The sequence below is a fragment of the Electrophorus electricus genome, chromosome 5 (genome assembly GCF_041902795.1).
Source record: "Electrophorus electricus isolate QZ-2024a chromosome 5, ASM4190279v1, whole genome shotgun sequence".
NCBI lineage: Eukaryota > Metazoa > Chordata > Actinopteri > Gymnotiformes > Gymnotidae > Electrophorus > Electrophorus electricus.
The window spans coordinates 34852140-34859856 of record NC_137501.1 but is presented as its reverse complement, the minus strand read 5'-3'; the positions used below and the strand labels follow the sequence as shown (position 1 = coordinate 34859856).

At 45.6% G+C, this 7717-nt stretch overlaps 1 long non-coding RNA gene across 1 annotated transcript; it reads right to left on the bottom strand.

Annotated features, from left to right (window-relative positions):
• Positions 1-1673: 1673 nt before the first annotated feature.
• On the bottom strand, positions 1674-7236 carry LOC145657926 (uncharacterized). The gene is made up of 2 exons (XR_014123877.1): positions 6746-7236; positions 1674-2560 (listed from the first exon to the last, which is right to left on the bottom strand). It is a non-coding gene; the product is annotated as an uncharacterized LOC145657926 (long non-coding RNA).
• Between the last annotated feature and the right edge of the window lie 481 nt (positions 7237-7717).

The following is a 7717-nucleotide window of genomic DNA, read 5'->3' as shown; positions in this document are numbered from 1 at the left end:
CACACACAGATACAAACACACACACACACACACACAGAAAGAGATAAACATTTATAAATGTATAAGAATTTGTGGATAAAATTATTATGAGATTATTTATAATCAAACGACTACACTACACAACCACTTCTTCCTTTTATTTACATATTATACAGATATTTACAGATATTTACATTTTATTTACCCACGTGCGTCTCTCTTCTCCAACGTAGCGAAGAGATATGAAAGGATAAAAGGGGGAAAGAATAAAATGCACGTCGGTTTTAAATTCGCAGGCTACCGGCGCTGAAGGCGTGGAAAACGAAGACGTGACGGAAAGGCTTCCGTACACGATGGGTCCAAATCACATGCCCAGCAAAGTAGCCTTAAACCTGGACACACAATGGAGACCATTTGACCCTTTAAAATCATACTACAACCAGACTTCCAGGCCCAAGAGGTCACACAGTCATGCCCAGCAAAGGTGCTCTGGGCCTGGGCACACCATCACATTTGACCCTTTAAATCATACTACAACCAGACTTCCTGGCCCAAGAGGTCTCACAGTCATGCCCAGCAAAGTAACTCTGGGCCTGGGCACACTTCACGCAGTTTGACCGTTTAAATAAAACTAGAAACAGACTTCCTGGCCCAAGAGGTCACACAGTCATGCCCAGCAAGGTTGCTTTAAACTTGGGCACACTTCAGACCGTTTCACTCATTAAATCATTCAAAGCACCACATTTCAAGGCCCAAGAGGTCACAGAATCATGCCCATCAAATTAGCTCTGGGCCTGGGCACACTTCACGCAGTTTGACCCTTTAAATAATACTACAACCAGACACATACAGGTGCGCACATATACACAGATACACATTCTGTTTAATTTCTTCACATCTGCAGACTAGAGTAAGCTGAGGGTTGTGGTGGAAATTCAGCAAACCAGGAGTCAGATGTGGATAAGAAGATTTTATTGAGTTATTAGTTTCAAAAAATGAGCGTGCCTATTTCCTTCGCTCCCCTTTGGGTGATTTCCCTCCCCTTATATAATAGCCGTAGCATTCGAGAGAACGAGGGAGGGTTTGCTTCTGTTGAGACCAGATAACTCCTTGGAAGGAGTGTATTTCTTCAAGGACGTTCTCTAGGGAACGTCCTGTTCTTCTAATCTTATGCTAAGCTTTCTCACGCTTTACAATGATAGAGAAAGAAACACAACAATATTTCCTTCACACTTCCCCCCTTTGATTCTTTGTCAATCATCAACATCATCTAGACTTTAATTTTCAATGAATAGTGCCTGGAGGTCATTAAATTCCTCAGAATCCTCATCCACCCCCTCTGGCAGTTCTTGCAACAGTTGATACTGTACACGAGTAAGATTAGTCACCCAGGTGACACAACAATTCATAATACATGGCAGGAAACACATAACCATCAATACGACAATGAGCACAGGAAAAAGCACCGTCATTGCCCAGTGTCCCCACGGGCCCAGGGCCGAGGTGAACCATGAGAACCATGAATTGTCTGCTGGGGACGGCTCCTGGATGTCCTGTTTCATATGTGTAATCAGGTCTGTTATATTATCATAATAATCTGGGATGTGAAAACAACATGATACATTTATCTTCTTACACACCTCACCTTCCTCGGCTAGGAGCAAATCTAAGGCCATTCTATTCTGCAGGACTACTTGGCGAATCTGGTGCAATTCTTGGTTTAGGAGTGTAAAAATCGTCTCAGTCCTATTGGCCAGAGTTAGGACTTGCCACGCTAAACCGTTAATCTTATTCAAGGCTGCAGTGGTGCCTCCTCCCAGAAATATAGACCAACCTATTGCCAATGCAGGGGTGGTCCATGGGTCGGCCAGGGTATAGCCATTGTATTTAGCGGGGTGCTGCTTGCCAGTGCCTCGTTTATGTATGGTGTGTGCATGTGCCCCACGTAGTTTGAAAATAGACACTGGCGGGGTTAGGAGTACTGGTGTGCAACATCCTGACCACTGGAACTCATAGTTCTTTCCAGTTTTCTTCCAATTACCCGCCCAGCCGGGTATTTTCATCGAGCTTATGATTTCTCTAGATAAATTATAGAGCTGTCCTGTTAGCCTATCTAGTTCACATGTAGTCTTATTGGTCATCTGGGTCGCCATGTCGTGGGTGATGGGTATGGGCGTCCATGGCACCTGAAAGGGGTGACACACTAGGCAAGACTGGTTTGGCTTGGCAGTGGTTGCCGTCACCACTGCCATTGCACAAGCGATATTGCCTTTGCATCTTTCCTCTGGCAGGAGTTGTCGTCCCGCGATCGGGGCGAGAGTAGTGAGTAGGATAGTGACAAACAGAGAATTCATCATGAGTCCTCAGGTCGTTCTGGCGCCTTCTTGCAATGAGTGTGGTGTATCCACGTTGCTCGTCCGTCGGTTTTGACGGCGGTGTTAGTCGTCAGCAGCACTTGGAATGGTCCTCTCCACCTGGGCTGGTTCCACCGCTTCCTTCTGAAGTCCTTTATCAGCACCCAATCACCTGGTTGGTGGGTGTGGAGTGGAGTATCCGTCACCTCGGGAAGAACTGCCTTCACCTGCTTAGACACATGGGAGAGAGATTTGTGCAGAGACACACAATACTGCAAAAGTGATTCATTGGTCAGGTTAGTATCCCAGTCCGGCGGAACCACCCCCGTGTTGGGAGGCTGTCCAAACACTATTTCAAAAGCTGATAACCCTGTTCGTGCCTGTGGTCTGGTTCGACATTGCCACAGGACGAGGGGAAGGCATTTTACCCAATTCATGCCTGTTTCCTGCGTTACTTTAGCTAGACCTCCTTTAATGGTGCCGTTTGTCCGTTCTATTGCCCCTGCACTAGCAGGGTGGTAACTGCAGTGTTTTCTCATATCTACCCCTAGGTATTTAGTCAAAGCTTTTAGTCCTTCGTGTACGAAGGGTGTCCCATTGTCACTGGTCACTCGTTGTGGTAACCCCCACAGGGGAATAATTTCTCTCAATAGCGCTTTTGCTACTGCCTCACTATCTTGTTTTCCCGTTGGGAAGGCCTCCACCCACTTACTAAACATGCACACACACACAAGCATGTATCTCTTTCCTTCAGCTGGTGTCAGTTCTACGAAATCTATTTGCCAATGTTGAAAAGGCTCACTAGGCGGCGGGTGTCCGGCGGGTGCGTGTTTGGTATGATTGTCTCCGTGTGGTGTGTTTTGTGCACATACCAAGCATCGGGAACAAATTTTTTTTTTTTGGGTATGTGTGTTTATTCCTGGTACATACCAATGTCTTGTTATGCTCTCCACTATCCCCCCTTTGCTCATGTGACTTCTCCCATGAGCAATCTCAATTGGTCCTTTCATATAAGAAGTGGGGAGACATGGTTTGTTCAAATGATTTATTGGGATCTGGAATGCCTAAAGCAGGTATGACCTGTAATAACTGCTTCAGTGCTGTAAAGGCCGCTTCAGCTTCTGGCGCCCATTCTAACTGAGAGGAATTCGATCCCTTGGTCCGTATTATATTTCTGAGTGGCCCCTCATGCTCTGCATAAGATGGTATGAATGTTCTACAATAGGAACACATGCCTAAGAAGGACAGCAGTTGTTTTTTCGTCGTGGGTCTTGGTATAGTCAAGATGGCATTCACTCGGTCTTTAGTCAGCATGCGCGTTTGTTCAGTGATGTCATGTCCTAAAAAATGCACTTGCTGCTTACAAAACTGTAATTTGGATTTGGATGCCTTGTGGCCTTCCTCTGCTAAATGATGTAGCAGTGCCACCGTGGCTTGTTTACACGCTTCTCGTGTTCTCCCACAAATTAAAAGATCATCAACGTATTGCAGCAAGGCTGTTCCTTCGAGGAGCTCTAAAGCTTCTAGGCTTCAGTGTAAGGCGGCATTGTAAATGGTTGGTGATTCACAATACCCCTGACACAGTCTTGGAAATATGTATGGCTTTCCTTCAAAAGTGAAAGCAAACCAAAATTGGCTATCCTTGTGCACAGGTACGCTAAAGAAAGCATTGGCCAAATCAACTACACTGAACCACTTACTGTCTGGTGGGATCTGAGAGAGAATGGTGTGCGGGTTTGGAACTTCTGGGGCTCTAGGGTGTACTGCCGCGTTGACAGCCTGCAAATCCTGCACAAATCTCCATTCATCTCTCCCTGGCTTCTTAACTGGGAAAATTGGAGTACGTACTGGTGAATCTGGGCATGGTATGATAACTCCTGCTTGTTTTAAAGGTTGGAACACTGGCCCAATACCCTCCGCTGCCTCTGGTTTTAGAGGGTATTGGTGCTGGTGTGGTCTATAATCAGATTTTGGGGTGATGTGGACGGGCTCACATCCTTTTATTAAGCCCACATCATTTTTTCCCTGTGCCCATAACCCTGCAGGAACTGTTTTCAATTCCTCCTCCTCTTCCTCTGAGAGGGTAACAGAGGCTGCCATAATTACTATATTAGGACTTACAAGCTCAACCCCCCTTTTACAATTTAGCCTATACGGGGTTGGCATTTTCCACACATCTATGCTTGGGCTGTACATGACTTTACACTGGGGTTCTTTTATCCAATCAGTTGTGCTCAACATGCGTTTTGTCCACAACCCTACTCTCTGCCAGTCTGGGTCAACATGTGCGCTAGCCAGCGACACATGAGGTGCTGCATGTGAGATTGAATATAAAGATTTCTGTTTAGCTGAGAGCTGCACCACTCCCGCAGCCCACTCGCAGTCCCACGCTATAGCTGTGATAATCAGACTGTCACTGCCCCCTAAGTCAAATTTTTGTTCAAAATCAACATCAGATCCCTCATGGACCTTCATTGTACAGTGAATAGAGTCACTTTGTTTAACCGTCAGCTCACCAGGTAGTGTATTAGTAACTTCAGTCATAAAATGTGTTAGTACTTCCCCAGCAGTGCACTGCAATTCATACACGTACAAAGGGACTCCTGCCTCTAGCTGGACTCCCTGTGTAGGTGTTTCCCACATAACAAATAACCCCTCTGGGTTGCTGCTAATTGTGCACCCAAGTTTACACATTAAATCTCTAGCTAACAAATTAATTGGACAGGTTTCTGACACCAAAAAGCTGTGTTTGAATTGGCTGTTTCCTAAACTACATTGGAGAGGCTCGGACATCCTTTCATCAATGGGATGACCTCCCACTCCAATTGCTGTTATCCCATATCCTGGTCTCATTCTACATTCTATTAATCCTTCTTTTAACACTAAGTGGGTGGCACCACTGTCAACCAAAAACCTAACATTTTTTCCCTCTACTTTCACAGTTACCTCGGGGAGGCCTCTTTGCCCTTTACTAATCTGCTGTAATAGTTGGTCATTTAAATTTGTCACTTCCCTTTTGCCGTCTTCACTCAGTGGTCCGCTGCTGTCCTGCCTCTCCACCGCCCGTCATGGATTGTGGGATTCTGATCTGTGCCCCCGTCATATGAGTTATCCTCCTCCGGACAGTTTCTGGCAAAATGTCTAAGCTTTCCACAGTTGTAGCATTCCTGTTCTTTCATCCAATCAATTTTCCCTCCTTTTCCTCTTCCTCTGCCTCTTCCGCATCATCAACAACCGTCTCAGTTCAGCCTGTGTTGGTCTGCAGGACTGCACGAATGCCATCAGTTCTTGTCCGAAGCGTCGTCCACCGATGTCACCTGGCTTGCTCAGGCCGTCGGCCGCTTTCATGATGTCGTCTGTAGTCCAGTGACGGTGGACCATAATCACTCCCTCAGGTCCTGACACTTCCACCATCGGGAACTGTGGGGCATAGCCTCTGTCAGGCCCTGCGGATGGCTTTATAGTGGCGTGACTTCGAGTGTGATGAGCCACTGGTGAGGTTATTGTCTCCAGTTGCCGTCTTGGTTCGTCATATGGAGACGGCTTTGATGTTAGCGATGAAGTCCCTGGTTCGGGATAAGGAGGTGGGTTTCCTGATGCTTGTGGTTGTTGAATCAGCTGGGGGCTCTCGGCGGGGCGGCATCGAGGCCAGCATCAGCTAAGGAAACACACTGAGACACTTCATTATTACATTTCTTTTGCCCTTCCTGTTTCTTCTGCCTTTTCTCAGCTTCTTCTAACCACATTTTTGCCTTTTCTAGCATATCCTCGCTGTTTTTGTCAAAATATTTCCGTGCTTTCTTATCAGCTTCTCTAGGTTTGACCTCGACTCTCTTAATTAATTTTAACAGGTATGCAACACTCAGCGTCCCTGAGGTATTAAACCCATAATGTTTAATCCAAAACGGGACATGTTTGTTTACATGTTCCCCATAATCTTTACTCATTTGAAAGAATAGGCTACTGGAGAGCTTGTCCTTACCGAACTCATACTCCTTACTATTGCCCGCACCCATTTTTTTTTTTTTTTTACTTTTGGATTCAGGCAACAAACGAACAAAGGAAACTTACCTACTCTCTACAATTTTCCTATTTTTTATCTTATTATCCACACCATCTACCCCCGATATGGATTAGTTCCGCTCCAGCAAATCGTGCTATTATACTGAGTCCACTCCTTTCCCTGCGGGGTGTTCTGTCGGCCCGGGCCTATTTCTTACACTAGTACGTCTACTCAGTGTGCCTATTCTCTTAGGCTGGCGGAGTCCCAGACTCCGGAGTCCTCTAGACCCTATTTTTAAGCCCTAGTATCTCATATACTATGCTACTTTACAGAACCACCCCAGGGTAGACTCAGGCGGATCACTATGTCACTTTCTTCTAGGATTAAATAACTGAACTTCACCACTTACTCTCTGTTCGTTAGATCAGGCAGAGCACACCACCGGAGTCAAGCGGGACGTCACTCCCTGGTTAGGTACTTTCCCGTATTCTTGTGGGTTTCCCTCTTCCTCCAGCTCAGTTTTCTCTCTGAGGCGCGTCCTCGAAGTTTAGTCACCGCCGCTCCGCATGGTGCCTCTCGCTGATCCTGCCGACAACGCCAAATTCTATGGTGGAAATTCAGCAAACAAGGAGTCAGATGTGGATAAGAAGATTTTATTGAGTTATTAGTTTCAAAAAATGAGCGTGCCTATTTGCTTCGCTCCCCTTTGGGTGATTTCCCTCCCCTTATATAATAGCCGTAGCGTTCGAGAGAACGAGGGAGGGTTTGCTTCTGCTGAGACCAGATAACACCTTGGAAGGAGTGTATTTCTTCAAGGACGTTCTCTAGGGAACGTCCTGTTCTTCTAATATTATGCTAAGCTTTCTCACGCTTTACAATGATAGAGAAAGAAACACAACAATATTTCCTTCACAGGGTATAGTGTTAAACCAGGTACTACATAAACAGTATATAGTATATATACAGAGGATATAATGTTAAACGAGCTACTACATACAGAGTAAATAGTTTGACCAAAAGATCGTGCTGATCTTTGATCTCCTGGTTCTTCATCTCCAGCGCCACTTTCAGACTCAATGTCCTCCTCTATGGGCTGGTATAACACACACACGAATCATCACTAAAGCCAGTACAATGGAAAGGTGGGAATGTGTACTGAATGTGTACTGACGTTATAAGTGAAAGGTGGAGGTACTGGTGGATGTGTACTGACACTATAAGGGATCTCTACCTGCAGTGACAGTCTGAGCTTCTCAAGTTCTTCCTCCAGAGATTTCTTCTCCTGTTCACAGGCCATTTTCATATCTGCCAGAGCAAGTATCATTACTGCTGGATATAACACAGATTGTATATACTACATAATTACTACTGAATATATAAA